Source organism: Artibeus jamaicensis, unplaced genomic scaffold (assembly GCF_021234435.1).
Source record: "Artibeus jamaicensis isolate MK-2021 breed Jamaican fruit bat unplaced genomic scaffold, CSHL_Jam_final contig_452, whole genome shotgun sequence".
NCBI lineage: Eukaryota > Metazoa > Chordata > Mammalia > Chiroptera > Phyllostomidae > Artibeus > Artibeus jamaicensis.
The window spans coordinates 2837601-2853616 of record NW_026521837.1 but is presented as its reverse complement, the minus strand read 5'-3'; the positions used below and the strand labels follow the sequence as shown (position 1 = coordinate 2853616).

The 16016-nt window shown below is 37.6% G+C and overlaps 1 pseudogene; it reads right to left on the bottom strand.

The window, feature by feature from the left end:
- Positions 1–3703: 3703 nt before the first annotated feature.
- LOC119057164 (transmembrane emp24 domain-containing protein 2-like) lies at positions 3704–6774 on the bottom strand (annotated as a pseudogene).
- Positions 6775–16016: the final 9242 nt, after the last annotated feature.

Sequence of the window (16016 nt, the reverse complement as noted above, 5' to 3'; positions counted from 1 at the left end):
TACAATAAGACTTGGTATTGTATTCTTCTCTGTAACCCAGTAAAGAAAGCCTAGATGACCCATACGAGGTCTGTCCAGAAGGTATCCAGCAATGTAATATGAAAAATAAGGACATTTATTTAAGAAGATCTAAGACACAAGAAACTTTGTACATAGGACAATGATGCCTCAGTCCCCTTCAAAGTAGGCACCTTGGGACCTTACACAGTTCCCTCAATCACCATCAGCTGTCTCATTGCATTTTCTTGAATCTCACTGATAGTCTGAAATATTTTCCCTTTCAAAGGTGATTTTAGTTTTGGGAAAATCCAAAAGTGGCAGGGCACTTAATCTGGGTTATAGTGGGACTGGGTCACCTGGGTGATTTGATCTTTTGCCAAAAAACCTCTGCACGAGATGTGATACATGAGCCGGTACACTGTTGTGATAAAGCTGCCAATCGCCAGTTACCCATTGCTGCAGCCTTCTGCATCATCTGAATAGTTTCCACAGAGGAATATTACAGCATAATGCAAAATTTGATGCAGATTTTTTTTACTCTACTCACTCACTCATTTTGAATGCAACAGCCACACAATACACATGGTCACTCAATGGCATCTACTGCCCCTACTGACTAGTGCAGTGAAGTCATCACTTTTCACAAATGTGCATTCCAGTCCACATTTCTTGGCTTCCAGGTTACATTGATGTTGTGCAAACCATTCTCTTTGTATTAACAATGATTGGACTTTTCCTGGACAGACCTCATATACAGTGAAAATAACAGTGTACCAGAATTAAACATCAACTTCTAATACATGGAAAGAATGAGAAATAAATCAATAATAGAATAAAAATGTAATCATCTTTAGCAATCATGTACAGAACACCTATGAATTGAATGTAATTATATCTTTAATATTGGTATTCACCATTAGAATGAAACTCTATGAGATCAAGTCTCATATATGTTTTAGTTGCCATATCCTTAAAACTTACCACAGCAACTACTGCAAAAAGTGCTAGTAAGTATTCATCAAGACCAATGAATGTAAAAATGGTTTTATAATTAATGATGTCTCATAAAGTATACTTTTAATCTTCAGAACAACCCTGGAGTTGAGTTTATTGATCTCAATTTTATTAATGAGGGACTGATACTAAAGGGGTAAGATGAGTTGCCCAAATTTTCATAACTATTAAGAAGCAGAATGAAAGTGAAAAAAATGAGTAGGTAAATCCATAATTTATTATGCCAAGAATAAGTGCTTAATAGTTCAGTGAAAACAGTTTCACTGGATTGGTTAAGTTGGAGGGGGAAAAAAGAACAAAACAAGAATTCAGAATAATGAGGAGAGGCTTAGGAACATCCAGGACAACTTTAAATGTTCCAACATCTGAATCATAGGGGTACCAGAAGTAGAAGAGGATGAGTAATAAATTGAAAACATATTTGAAAATATAATGAAGAAGAACTTTCCCAACTTGGCAAAAGAAATAGACTTCCAGGAAGTTCAAGAAGCTCAAAGAGTCCCAAAGAAGTTGGACCCAAGGAGGAACATGCCAAGGCACATCATAATTACATTACCCAAGATTAAAATGAAGGAGAGAATACTAGAAGCAGCAAGAGATAAGGGGACAGTCACCTACAAAGGAGTTCCCATCAGACTGTCAGCAGATTTCTCAAGAGACCTTGCAGGCAAGAAGGGGCTGGAAAGAAGGATTCCAAGTCATGAAAGGCAAGGACCTACATCCAAGATTACTTTATGCAGCAAAGCTTTCATTTAGAATGGAAGGGCAGATAAAGTGCTTCCTAGATAAGGTCAAGTTAAAAAAGTTCATTATCACCAAGCCCTTATTATATGAAATGTTAAAGGGACTTATCTAAGAAAAAGAAGATGATCAAAACTATGAACAGTAAAATGACAACAAACTCACAACTTTCAGCAATGGAACCTAACAAAAAAAAAAAAACAGAAACAGAAACAAGAACAAACTAAGAAAACAAAACAGTAAAAAAATTGCAGAAATGGAGATCATATGGAGGGTTATCAGCAGGGAGGGGGGTGTAGAATGGGGTAAATGGTACAGGGAGGCATAAATGGTAGATACAAAATAGACAGGGTGAGGTTAAGAATGGTATAGGAGAAGCTAAAGAACTTATATGAATGACCCATAGACATGAACTAAGTGGGTGGGGGAATGCTGGTGGGAGGGTGGGTGCATGGTGGAGGGGAATAAAGGACAAAAAAATGGGACAACTGTAATAACGTAATCAATGAAATATACTTAAAAAGAGGAAGTGGGATTACAAATATGTTTATCATAACTAAGAATGTGTATATGAATAAAGGCATAAAACAGAGGTCCTGATAATACCAGAAATTATGGTAATAAGAGAATGTAAGTTTTTTGTAGAAAAATAAACTTTATACTTAAAGATATTTTATTAGCTTACAAATGAATTGCATATATCAGAGACATCACACATAAACCAAATTCAATACACCTTGCAATGGTAAGATGAGGGTTCTTACTTCTCATGGTTACAGATCTCAGAGTTTCTCTCATATTATGCCACTTCTCTCATTTGTGTATAACTTCTTGTGATATATTAGTCAGGATGAGGGCTTAATGATTGCCTCAAAATGATTATGAGATAATTAAAATAAAAGAAAGAAAAGATCAAATATTTGCCTTGTCTTTCTATATAAACTGTTTCCCAGGTTATCAAAATAATCCATAAAAGAATGTTCCTTTTTTCTTTTTTTAATTCAAATTTATTATACAACACTCATTACTTATGGTTTTCCTTTTGCAAAGATTAAAATACATATACAAGTAACAAGTATACATCAGTCACAACATAATCCTGAATCATCCTCACACCAAAACCAGATGTTCCTTCAATTTTAAATCCAGCATCAGAGACCAAGAGAAACTCCTTTTATTTTATACAAAACAAAATTCATATGTGCCATAAAAGACCCAAGTAAAACTAAACTCAAAACTCTAGTACTGACAATGCTATCAGAACCCTAATTAGTGAATGGTCAAATGTCACAGGTCAAATATAAAATAGTGGCTGTATATCACTATAATGAAATCCAAGAGGCTTTAACACTTTGCTCTGAGAAACCCAGATGTTTCAAATTACATGAATACACCCCTATTATGTGCCAAGAGTGCAGCAAGTGGGTACCAGCATAGAAAGAGAAAGAGCTGCCATTACTCTGAAACACCCAGAGAATTGCCTTTAACAGAGACTTTTTACAAGGTTAGGCAGAGATTAAAAAACAGTTATTAGCTGCTTATGTCATCAATTTAGTAAAAGTGAAGTCCTGTAGTTCAAAGTTCAAATTTAGGGTCGGGAAATGTTGGGTTGTCGTTTCTTTAAAGCAAAAACAAGATAGACAAAGTATAAAAGAACCAAACTGGTAGCATACTGCAAAGTCACAGAGCTCTGTCAATAAGTGGGTAGAAAATGTCAAGATTCTGACTTTTGTTTCTCATAAGGACTAAACAAAATGAATCTTTAATCCTTGAACTGCAGGATAAGGAGTTTAAAAAATGCAGACAACTGTACTTGAACAATAATGAAATAATTTTTTAAAAAGAATGCAGTGAATTTAGTAAAGCTTATCCCAAACAAATTGCACTTTATGATGAAAACAAAAGAAACTATAGTAAGGACTACACGTGTACATTTCATTTACAGTGTTCAAGTTCTGGAAGAACCTGTACAATGGAGGCGGAATTCACATAAGGAATTGTGCCAGTCCTATGCCAAATTTCCACCATCATTTTCCTAAAAAGATGTTTTCCCCTAATATTTATTAATCACAAAGAAACATAAATATGCTGTGAATGTACACTTCAGAAAATAAAAACTCACAATCTAATGTCATTATTGTGACCAAGATGTTTTGATAAAGAGTGAACTACAAGTTTTGGACTATCAGGAAAAGGTTTTGTAAACAACACTCCAGACTTCAAAAAGTCTTCAGATAGTGTTGGGAACCACTCTGCCTGGTTTCAGGAGTTGTTGTAACTACCTCCCATGGCTAAGGATGAGTGAGCGACCACCAGAATACGAGCCACTAAGGAGAAAAAGCTTGTCTCTGGTAGCAAATGCTGCCTCTGCTTCCTCCCCCTGCCCCCAAAGCATGGTCGGTTAGTCCATGACAGGTAGGACTCCTCAGAGGAGGGGCAACCTAAGCCAGACATGATCACTTGGGAGGCCATCATGGAAGGACTTAGGGGGCTGCAACAAAGACGGAGTGATCGACCCTAGACCCCTGGCTATTCTGACATAGCCTCATGTCCTCTGAGAGAAGCGCTTCCTGGCTCTAATCCACTTAAGCCTGAAAACCTGTGATGGGGAGGCGGTGCAGCTCCTTGCCTGGCCAGAGCGGGATCTGGGGTGATCAGGAAGAAGAAAGAATTCCTAAAAATCCTGTGAAACCTGCTTCACTAAGAGTGCTTTCATTCATATGTTAAGGCTCCGAGCAGGAAATGAGTATGTCTCCCAAAGTTTCTTCAACCCCCTTTCCTGACGAACACTGACAAACTAAGCTCTCAGATTTCTTTGAAATGTTATCTACTGTTTGATCCTTGCCGCCCTGTATTCCTGTGTATTAGAACCCAATAAAAGCACCTGGAGGAAGGGGCTCCTGGCCTTTTTCCTCTGAGAAATTGGCCACCTCTCCTCCCCAAGCAGATAATATCTTGGTAGTGTTTACTTTCATCAGTCGTGGACGGGGGGACTTCAGGCAAAGTAGCCCCCAAAAGGTAGTTGGTCTGTTCCAATGTCATGGCAACTAGAACAAGAGCTTAGAAGAAGGCCCAGAGGACCACTCTGCTATTTGTGTTGTCATTGATGGCTCTGTGTACTCTCTCTGAACTTCCATGTCTTCCTGTTCATCCCGCACAGCTGTCACCACCACTGCTAGCTCATTAATCATTTCTTCTACCTTGTTCTTGTTTCCATGTTTTGTCCTTTGGGGGCCTCAACAATATCAGTGATGAACCTATCTTTATAGTGATAGTGGACATCCTATTGCTAAAAACAAAACGTATGTGTTCCATCCACATGAGAAGCAAATGTGTGTTCCCACCATACTCATTAAAAATTCCTTCATTATCAGGCCCTGTAATCTCCACATTGATGTCCAGGAAACCACCCTTAGCAACCTTGAAGATGAGACCCATCTTGGTGCATAAGGTGACCCTCCGAAGAAGCACTCCTCAACATGTCTGCTGATGCTGACAAAGTAGCCCATGGTCATGGCCAGGAGGGCAGCCGAGAGCACCAGCAGTTCAGTGAGGTCATCATTGTGGGGTTGGGGCAGAAGCTCTTGCTGCCTCCTCAGCTGCTACTGCCTCAACAATAGAATATTGTTTATGGATAAATTCTAGCTACCACCTCCAGATGGAATGATAGGATTAGAGTGCAACCTTCTTATAACCCTAATGAAATGATGAATCTAGGCAATAATCATCAATGGTCACTAAAACCATTAGATTATTAGGGGTAGTTGGTAAGTTATAATGAATGGATCAGCTGGACTCACTGATCAGTTATCACAGAAAGAGATAATTATATATCATGAGCCTTCTGCAGTGATTCAGTGAGAAATACATAGTACCAGTAATGATGTGTTCTTGCCACAAAAGCAAACATGAATCTGATGAAGCCTCTAGACCCAACTGCTCTTTCACTGAAAGTCCAGGGGTAAGAGTAATATACTAAGTGACACCTCCTGGAAAGCAATCAGCTAACACCAGGGCATTAGAAATTTGAAAAACACAAGTAAATGGCAAGGGAAAAATAAACAGAAAGAAAGAACTGTTATTAAAGAGTCATATTGTGCTCTGTAAGCATATAAAGAGATATATTGAGCAATGTGGACTTATTTGGAGCCTGATTCAATTAATACCAAGTGTAAAAGATATTTATGATGCTATCAGAGGAGTTTGAATACTGATGGATATTTAATGATATTAAGAAATGATTTTTATTTGTGAAGGTATACTTATGTTAAAAACACTTCTTTTTCCCAATGCATATTAAATTTTAACAAATAAAGTAGTAGGCTACCTGAGGTTTGCCTGAAAGTAATCCACTGATGGGAGAAAGGGGCAATATAAAGATTTTAGCTGAAAATATGGTCCATATATTGGTAATTGTTATGGCAAGTCAAGGAACGTGAATAGAGAATTCACGGACATGGACATTGGGCTGAGGATGACTGTGGGAGCAGGGCAGGGAGAACAATGGGGAAAAGATGGGACAGTTGTAGTTGAACAACAATAAAAAATAATAAAAACTGGGTGATCGGTTTTTATATTATTCTTTTTTCTACTTTTTAATTTTAGATTTTCCATATTGAATGACAGAGAGATCATGTAATATAGTTTATAGAGAACCTATCTTTATACCACACAATGAACTTCAAGGTGATGTGAGGAGCCATGTCTAGCACTGCAATAACTGTTTGAGTCCCAATCCTTAGAAATGTAGATTTAGGCTCACATATAATATGGCTGAAAGACAAAAAGAGGCTTTGCAGGAATAATGACTCACAGCATTATTAAAGTTCCTCTCATTTCCAATATGTTGGCTGATGCCGGCCTCCTGAGAGCTTCTTGGTTTTCATTCTTAAATCTAACTTTGATAGCCACCTTTCACCTACCTCTATCTCCTGCTATCACACTGGTCTCCCTTTTGGCAAGAATAATTGAAATATTTATGTCAGAGAACCCGTGCCTTAGAATGAGGGTCACTGCCATATTCGGATAGTTGTTGCCTCCGCATACCTAACATGCCTAACTATTGCTCACCTCCAAGGTTCTCTTACTACTGTTATTTGCCTAATTGTGCAGTTTTGCATGCTAATCTTTATCCTAATGATTCTTAGTGATCAAATTTTCCTCAGATCTAACATCCTCTTACCTAAATGACCTAAATTTTAGAACAGTGAGCAGAAGCACGAACAGCTTCTACCTTTTGTAACAGTGAGCAAATAAAAAGGCAAGTTTTTATGAGCAACTTTCTTACTTGTCTCACCACTTAAAAGCTGCCACTTGCGCTGGGGTTGGGAGTGGGGAGGCAGCTGCTCCCTGCCACAAACCTATGACCTGCTGTAACCCATGATCCTGCACAACAGTATGAAACTAAACACCACAAATCCATAGCAACCACCTTGGTGCCATACAGACCATGGAAATTTCTAGGAAACATTTTTTTATGGTGGTTATGATGATTCATTGCAAATCTGGCTCTGTTTCACCACTGCCCACCCTCACCCAGTTCTTCTGTAGTCAATTCCCAATAACTTCAAGGGTATCAATATGAAGGAAAAGATACCCCCAACAAACTGGCCTCTATTTTGTCAGGAAAGTTTATTTTAGAATTACTGGCAATATGCTCTAGTTGTAAAGATTTTTTTCCTTTGTTTGTTTCTTCAGGGAAAAGTAACAGTGTATGCATTCACATTGTCCATCTGCTGTAGAGATTACTGGGGAAAGTGGTCAGCCAGTTCAGCAGCTACAAATACAGAGGGCTTCCTTTTATGCAGCCCTCAGAATGAAAACATTCTTTTAATTTGATGAATACATAATTATTATACATAGCTGCAAACAACCTTTGGGAAACTAGTAACCCAGATATCTGGGGGATAGAGAATAGGGTATGCTATGCCATTAAAAAGAAAATCATAGGAACTGGTTGGGTTTTTTTCTTTTTTTTTATTTAGTTATTTTTCAAGTACAGTTTTCTGTCTATTTATCCCAGCCCAGCCCACCCTGCCCCGTGCTCCCCACCTCCGTCCCATTCCCACCCCCCTAAGTTATTGTCCCTGTGTCCTTTATACTTGTTCCTCTAAATCACTCCCATTTTTTCCCCTTAAATTCCCTCCCTTCTTCCCTCTGGTCACTGTCCCCTTGTTCTCTATTTCAGTGTCTCTGCTTTTATTTTGCTTACTTGTTTGTTTTGTTGTTTAGCTTTCTGTTAAAGGTGAGATCATATGGTATTTGTCTTTCAGCACCTGGCTTATTTCACTCAGCATAATGCTTTACAGTTCCATCTATGTTGTTGTAAAGGGTAGTAGCTCCTTCTTTCTCTCTGCTGCATAGAATTCCATTGTGTATATGTACCACAATTTTTTGGATCCATTCATTTACTGACGGGCACCTAGGTTGCTTCCAACTCTTGACTATTGTAAATTGTGCTGCTATGAACATTGTGGTGCATAGGTTCTTTGAGATTGATGTTTTAGGGTTCTTAGGATATAATCCTAGCAGTGGAATTGCTGGGTGAAAAGGCAGGTTGATTTTTATTTTTCCTGAGAAAATTCCATACTGTTTTCCATAATGGTTGCACCAGTCTGCAATCCCACCAACAGTGAACTAAGGTCCCCTTTTTCCCACAACCTCTCCAACATTTGTTGTTTGTTGCTTTGTTTATGATAGCCATTCTGACCAGCGTAAAGTGGTATCTTACTGTGGTTTTATTTTGCAGCTTTCTGATAGCTAGCGATATTGAGCATCTCTTCATATGTCTCTGGATCTTCTGTATATCCTCCTTAGAAAAGTGTCTGTTCAAGTCCTTTTCCTATTTTTAATTGGCTTAGTTGTCTTCTTAGAGTGGAATCGTGTGAGTTCTTTGTATATTTTGGAGATTAAACCTTTGTCTGAGGTATCATTGGCAAATACGTTTTCCCAAATAGTTGGTTCCCTTTTTAATTTAATACTGTTTTCTTTAGCCACTCAGAAGCTTTTGCTTTTGATGAGATCCCATTTGTTTATTCTTTCCTTTATATTCCAGGCTCTAGGGGACATTTCAGTATAAATGTTGCTGCATGAAATATCTGAGATTTTCCTGCCAATGTTCTCCTCTAGAACTTTAATGGCTTCAAGGCTTATATTTAAGTCTTTTATACAGCATGAATTTATTTTGGTGTATGGTGTAAGTCTGTGCTCAAGTTTCATTTTTTTGCACATAGCTGTCCAGTTCTCCCATCACCATTTGTCGAAGAAGCTATCTTTACTTTATTTTATGTTACTGCCCCCGTTGTCAAATATTAATTGACTGTAGAGAGTTGGGTTGATTTCTGGGCTCTCTGTTCTGTTCCATTGGTCTATGTGCCTGTTTTTATGCCAGTACCAGGTTGTTTTGATTACAGTGGCCTTGTAATACTGTTTGATATCAGGTATTGTGATCCCTCCTACTTTGTTCTTCTTTCTCAAAATTGCACCTGCTATTCAGGGTCATTTATGGTTCCATATAAATTTTCAAAGTGTTTGTTCTATGTCTGTGAAATATGCCATTGGTACTTTAATAGGTATTGCATTGAATCTGTATATTGCTTTGGGTAGTATGGACATTTTGATGATGTTAATTCTTCCAATCCATGAACAAGGTATATGTTTCCATTTGTTTGTGTCTTCCTTGATTTCGTTCTTCAGGGCTGTGTAGTTTTCTGCATACGGGTCTTTTACCTCCTTAGTTAGGTTTATTCCCAGATATTTTATTTTTCTTTTTGCTATATCAAATGGGATTTTTTCCTTGATTTCTGCTTCTGCTGATTCATGGTTGGTATACAAAAATGCCTTTGATTTCTGGATATTGACTTTGTAACCAGCTGTTTTGCCAAACTCATTAATTAGTTGGAGCAGTTTTTGGGTAGAGTCTATAGGATTTTCCATGTACACTATCATGTCATCTGTAAACAGTGACAGTTTTGTTTCCTCCTTTCCTATTTGGATGCCTTTTATTTCCTTTTCTTGCCTGATCACTGTGGCTAAAAGTTCCAATATTATATTGAATAGTAGTGGTGAAAGTGGACAACCTTGTCTTGTTCCTGATCTTAGTGGAAAAGCTTTTAGTTTTCCCCATTAAGTTGATGCTGGCTGTAGATCTTTCATATATGGCCTTTATTATATTGAGGAATGCTCCCTCTATTCCTACTTTGCTGAGTGTTTTTATCATAAATGGGTGTTGCACCGTATCAAAAGCTTTTTCTGCATCTATTGATATGATCATGTGATTTTTTCTTTGCTTTTGTTTACGTGATGTATTACATTTACTGATGCAAATATTGAACCATCCTTGCATCCCTGGGATGAATCCCACTTGGTCTTGGTGTATGATCTTTTTGATATGTTGTTGGATGCAACTTGCCAATATTTTGTTGAGGATTTTAGCATCTATGTTCATCAGCGATATTGGCCTGAAGTTTTCTTTCTTTGTTATGTCTCTATCTGGTTTTGGAATTAAGATGATGCTGGCTTCATAAAGAGAATTTGGGAGTTTTCCATCCTTCTGGATTTTTTGGAATAGTCTGTGGAGAATAGGGGTTAACTCTTCCTTAAATGCTTTGTAGAATTCTCCTGTGAAACCATCTGGTCCAGGGCTATTGTGTGATGGGAGAGTTTTGATTACTGCTTCAATTTCATCTGCTGTTACTAGTCTGTTCAGATTTTCTGCTTCTTTTTCACTGAGTTTTGGAAGATTATATTTTTCTAGAAATGTGTCCATTTCCCCTAGGTTTTCACATTTCTCGGCATACAGTTCTTCATAGTAATTTCTTACAATCCCTTCTATTTCTGTGGTATTAGTTGTAATCTCTCCTCTTTCATTTATGATTGTGTTTATTTGTGTCCTCTCTCTTCTTTTCCTGATGAGCCTACTTAAAGGCTTGTCAGTTTTGTTTATCTTTTCAAAGAACCAACTCCTGGATTCATTGATCCTTAAAATTGTGCTTTTAATCTCTATGTCATTTAGTTCTGCTCTGATCTTGGTTATTTCCTTCCTTCAACTTGCTCTGGGCTGTCTTTGTTGTTGTTTCTCAAGTTCCTGCAGGTGTAGGGTTAGGTTGTTTGTTTGAAATGTTTCTATCTTCTTTTTTTTTTTGAATTTTTTTTAATTTTTTTTTTTAAATTTTATTTAGTTATTTTTCAAGTACAGTTTTTTGTCTATTTTTCCCATCCCAGCCTCCCCCGCCCCTTGCTCCCCACCTCCCTCCCATTTCCACCCCCCTTAGTTCTCGTCCCTGTGTCCTTCCTATTTGTTCCTCCAAATCCCTCCCCCTTTTTCCCCTTAACTTCCCTTCCTTCTCCCCTCTGCTCACTATCCCCTTGTTCTCTATTTCAGTGTCTGTTTTTTGGGTTTTTTTTTCTGCTTGCTTATTTGTTTTGTTGTTTAGCTTCCTGTTAAAGGTGAGATCATATGGTATTTGTCTTTCAGCACCTGGCCTATTTCACTCAGCATAATGCTTTCCAGTTCCATCAATGTTGTTACAAATGGTAGTAGCTCCTTCTTTCTCTCTGCTGCATAGAATTCCATTGTGTATATGTACCACAATTTTTGGATCCATTCATTTACTGATGGGCACCTAGGTTGCTTCCAACTCTTGGCTATTGTAAATTGTGCTGCTATGAACATTGTGGTGCATAGGTTCTTTGAGATTGATGTTTTAGGGTTCTTAGGATATAATCCCAGCAGTGGAATTGTTGGGTCAAAAGGCAGGTCGATTTTTATTTTTCTGAGAAAATTCCATACTGTTTTCCATAATGGTTGTACCAGTCTGCACTCCCACCAACAGTGAACTAAGGACCCTTTTTCGCCACAACCTCTCCAACATTTGTTGTTTGTTGCTTTGTTTATGATAGCCATCCTGACTGGTGTAAAGTGGTATCTCATTGTGGTTTTAATTTGCATCTCTCTGTTAGCTAACGATATCGAGCATCTCTTCATGTGTCTCTGGATCTTCTGTATGTCCTCCTTGGAGAAGTGTTTGTTCAAGTCCTTTTCCCATTTTTTAATTGGGTTGGGTGTCTTCTTAGAGTGGAGTCGTGTAAGTTCTTTGTATATTTTGGAGATTAAACCTTTGTCTGAGGTATCATTGGCAAATATGTTTTCCCATACAGTTGGTTGTCTTGCTAATTTAATACTGTTTTCTTTAGCCACTCAGAAGCTTTTTATTTTGATGAGATCCCATTTGTTTATTCTTTCCTTTACATTCCTTACTCTAGGGGACATATCAGTAAAGAAGTTGCTGCGTGAAATATCTGAGATTTTCTTGCCAATGTTCTCCTCTAGGACTTTAATGGTGTTATGACTTACATTTAAGTCTTTTATCCACCTTGAATTTATTTTGGTGTATGGTGTAAGTCTGTGCTCAAGTTTCATTTTTTTTGCATGTAGCTGTCCAGTTCTCCCAACACCATTTGTTGAAGAGGCCATCTTTACTCCATTTTATGTTACTGCCCCCTTTGTCAAATATTAATTGACTGTAGAGAGTTGAGTTGATTTCTGGGCTCTCTGTTCTGTTCCATTGGTCTATGTGCCTGTTTTTATGCCAGTACCAGGTTGTTTTGATTACAGTGGCCTTGTAATACTGTTTGATATCAGGTATTGTGATCCCTCCTACTTTGTTCTTCTTTCTCAAAATTGCACCTGCTATTCAGGGTCATTTATGGTTCCATATAAATTTTCAAAGTGTTTGTTCTATGTCTGTGAAATATGCCATTGGTACTTTAGTAGGTATTGCATTGAATCTGTATATTGCTTTGGGTAGTATGGACATTTTGATGATATTAATTCTTCCAATCCATAAACAAGGTATATGTTTCCATTTGTTTGTGTCTTCCTTGATTTCGTTCTTCAGGGCTGTGTAGTTTTCTGCATACAGGTTTTTTACCTCCTTAGGTTTATTCCCAGATATTTTACTTTTCTTTTTGCTATATCAAATGGGATTTTTCTCTTTATTTCTGCTTCTGCTGATTCACTGTTGGTATACAAAAATGCCTTTGATTTCTGGATATTGACTTTGTAACCAGCTGTTTTGCCAAACTCATTAATTAGTTGGAGCAGTTTTTGGGTAGAGTCTATAGGATTTTCCATGTACACTCTCATGTCATCTGCAAACAGTGACAGTTTTGTTTCCTCCTTTCCTATTTGGATGCCTTTTATTTCCTTTTCTTGCCTGATCACTGTGGCTAAAACTTCCAATATTATATTGAATAGAAGTGGTGAAAGTGGACAACCTTGTCTTGTTCCTGATCTTAGTGGAAAAGCTTTTAGTTTTTTTCCCATTGAGTATGATATTGGCTGTAGGTCTCTCATATATGGCCTTTATTATTTTGAGAAATGCTCCCTGTATTCCCACTTTGCTGAGTGTTTTTATCATAAATGGGCATTGTACCTTATCAAAAGCTTTTTCTGCATCTATTGATATGATCATGTGATTTTTTCTTTGCTTTTGTTTACGTGATGTATTACATTTACTGATGCAAATATTGAACCATCCTTGCATCCCTGGGATGAATCCTACTTGATCATGGTGTATGATCTTTTTGATATGTTGTTGGATGCAATTTGCCAATATTTTGTTGAGGATTTTAGCATCTATGTTCATCAGCGATATTGGCCTGAAGTTTTCTTTCTTTGTTGTGTCTCTATCTGGTTTTGGAATTAAGATGATGCTGGCTTCATAAAGAGAATTTGGGAGTTTTCCATCCTTCTGGATTTTTTGGAATAGTCTGTGGAGAATAGGGGTTAACTCTTCCTTAAATGCTTTGTAGAATTCTCCTGTGAACCCGTCTGGTCCGGGGCTTTTGTGTGATGGGAGTTTTTTGATTACTGCTTCAATGTCTTTTGCTGTTACTGGTATGTTTAGATTTTCTGCTTCTTTTTCACTGAGTTTTGGAAGATTGTATTTTTCTAGAAATGTGTCCATTTCCCCTAGGTTTTCACATTTCTTGGCATACAGTTCTTCATAGTAATTTCTTACAATCTCTTCTATTTCTGTGGTATCAGTTGTAATCTCTCCTCTTTCACTTCTGATTGTGTTTATTTGTGTCCTCTCCTTTTCTTGATGAGCCTACTTAAAGGCTTGTCTATTTTGTTTATCTTCTCAAAGAACCAACTCCTGGATTCATTGATCCTTAAAATTGTGCTTTTAGTTTCTATGTCATTTAATTCTGCTCTAATCTTGGTTATTACCTTCCTTCTGCTTGCTCTGGGCTGTCTTTGTTGTTGTTCCTCGAGTTCTTGCAGGCATAGGGTTAGGTTGTTTGTTTGAAATGTTTCTATTTTCTTTAGGTAGGCCTGTATTGCTATAAACTCCCCTCTCAGGACTGCGTTGGCTGTGTCCCATAAGTTTTGGGTTATTGTGAGATCATTTTCATTTGTTTCCAAAAACGTTTTGATTTCTTCCCTAATTTCATTCTTGACCCATTAGTTGTTTAATAGCATACCATTCAGTCTCCATGTTTTCGTGTGCTTTGGGTTTTTTTCTTTGGGGTTGGTTTCCAATTTCAGTTCCTTGTGGTCAGAGAAGATGCTTGGTATGATTTCAATTTCCTTGAATTTTTTGAGGCTCGTTTTGTGTCCTATCATGTGGTCTATCTTTGAAAATGTTCCATGTGCATTTGAAAAGAATGTGTATTTAGCTTCTTTGGGATGAAGGGCTCTATATATATCAGTTAAGTCCATTTCATCTAGGGTGTTGTTTAATGCCACAATATCTTTGTTGATAATTTGTTTGGAAGATCTGTCCATTTTTGATAGTGGGGTGTTCAAATCCCCTACTATAATTGTGTTGCTGTCAATATCTTTCTTGAAGTCCTCTAAGATTTTCTTGATATATTTGGGTGCCCCTATGTTTGGTGCATATATGTTTATGATGTTAATGTCTTCTTGGTGGATTCTTCCCTTGAGTATAATGCAGTGACCTTCTGGGTCTCTCTTTATAGCCTTTTTTTTGAAGTCTATTTTGTCTGATATGAGAATTGCTACCCCAGCTTTTTTTTCTTGTCCGTTTCCTTGGAAAACTTGTTTTCAGCCTTTCACTTTTAGTCTGTGATGGTCTTTTGTCCTGAGGTCAGTCTCTTGTAGGCAGCATATGTGTGGGTCATGCTTTCTTATCCATTGAGCTATTCTGTGTCTTTTGATTGGAGAATTTAATCCATTTACATTTAAGGTTATTATTGATAGGTACTTATTCATTGCCATTTTTGTACCTGTGTTCCTCTCTGTCTCCCTCTTATCCTTCCTTCCCTTAAAGCAGTCCTTTTAGTATTTCTTGTAGAGCTGGTTTGGTGGAGGGGTATTCTTTTAGGCTTCTTTTGTCTTGGAGGCTCTTTATTTGGCCAACTATCTTGATTGAGAGCCTTGCTGGGTAAAGTAGCCTTGGTTGTAGGCCTCTGGTTCTCATTACTTGAAATATTTCTTGCCATTCTCTTTTTGCTTGAAGTGTTTCCATTGAGAAGTCGGTAGCTAACCTTATTGGGGCTCCCTTGTATGTTATTTTTTTTTCTCCCTTGCTGCCTTTAAGATTCTCTCTTTGTCTTGGAATTTTGCCATTTTGATGATGATGTGTCTTGAAGTGGGCCTCCTTGGGTTCCTCTTGGTTGGGACACTCTGTGATTCCTGGATTTGTGAGCCTTTTTCTCTTATCAAATTAGAAAAATTTTCTCTCATTACTCGTTCAAATACGTTTTCTGTCCCTTGTTCTTCTTCTTCTCCTTCTGGTATTCCTATTATTCGGATATTATTACGTTTCATATTGCCTTGCATTTCTCTTAATCCCTCTTCATTCTTTCTGAGCCTCTTTTCATTTTCTTGCTCTTTCTGTGAGATGCTTTCTACCTTGTCCTCCAACTCACTAATCCTATCCTCCGCTTCATCTATCCTACTTTTGAAACTTTCTACTGTGTACTTCAATTCGGAAATTGTATTCTTCATTTCCTATTGTCTCTTGCTTATAGTTTCCATTTCCTTTTTGATGTTGCTGTAGTTTGCAGAGAGATCATTATAGTTCCCCTGTAGTTTCTGGTAGTTCACTGTGAGCTCTTTGAGCTTCGTAATAACCAGTGCTTTGAATTCACTATCTGATAGTTGATCAGCGTCTATTTCATCTAACATTCTTTCTGAAGTTTCTGCTTTTTCTTTCATTTGGGGATTGTTTCTTTGTCTTCCCATTGTTTGAGACTCTTCTTGTTAGTCTCTGCTTCCAAAATTGATCTGT